The sequence below is a fragment of the Oryzias melastigma genome, linkage group LG20, assembly GCF_002922805.2.
Source record: "Oryzias melastigma strain HK-1 linkage group LG20, ASM292280v2, whole genome shotgun sequence".
Taxonomy (NCBI): domain Eukaryota; kingdom Metazoa; phylum Chordata; class Actinopteri; order Beloniformes; family Adrianichthyidae; genus Oryzias; species Oryzias melastigma.
Genome location: NC_050531.1, coordinates 19,453,379 through 19,453,985, shown reverse-complemented (window position 1 = coordinate 19,453,985; position 607 = coordinate 19,453,379).

The following is a 607-nucleotide window of genomic DNA, read 5'->3' as shown; positions in this document are numbered from 1 at the left end:
ATCCATCCATCCATCCATTCATCCTTACATCCATCCTTCAATACATCCATCCATCCATCCATCCATCCATCCATCCATCATCCATCCATCCATCCATCTATCCATCCTTTTGCTAGTATTGATACTTTACCTTGGTATCAATACTAGCGATCCTCAGATATAAACGCCTACCCTTGCACAGCACAGAGGAGATTGATTGGCAAGCTCTACAGCCAATCAGGATGTAGAAAATGCGGTTCTGTAAAAAAAAATCTGCAAAACAGTGAGACAGCAAAATGGTCATGAGAAGTTTATGAGTGCGATGGACTGCCACTGAACTGGTGCCACAGCTTTGAAGAATCGAGCCCTGGCTCCTTTAGTGATCACACCTGCATCCCCTGAACCGTGCAGTGGCTCATTACTGTAGCGACAAACACAACAGTTTGTGAATGTACTCTTATTAAGTTAATGACAAAAATATTTAATGATAAACGTATATAGTTATTTTGAAGTAACCAAAAAGGTCAAATATAACTATAAAGCAAGTTTGAGTAAACAAGTCCTCTGAGGACAGCAGAAATCCCGGCTAACCACAAAACAAAGTTCCTCTTCTTCTTTTCCAGCTGAT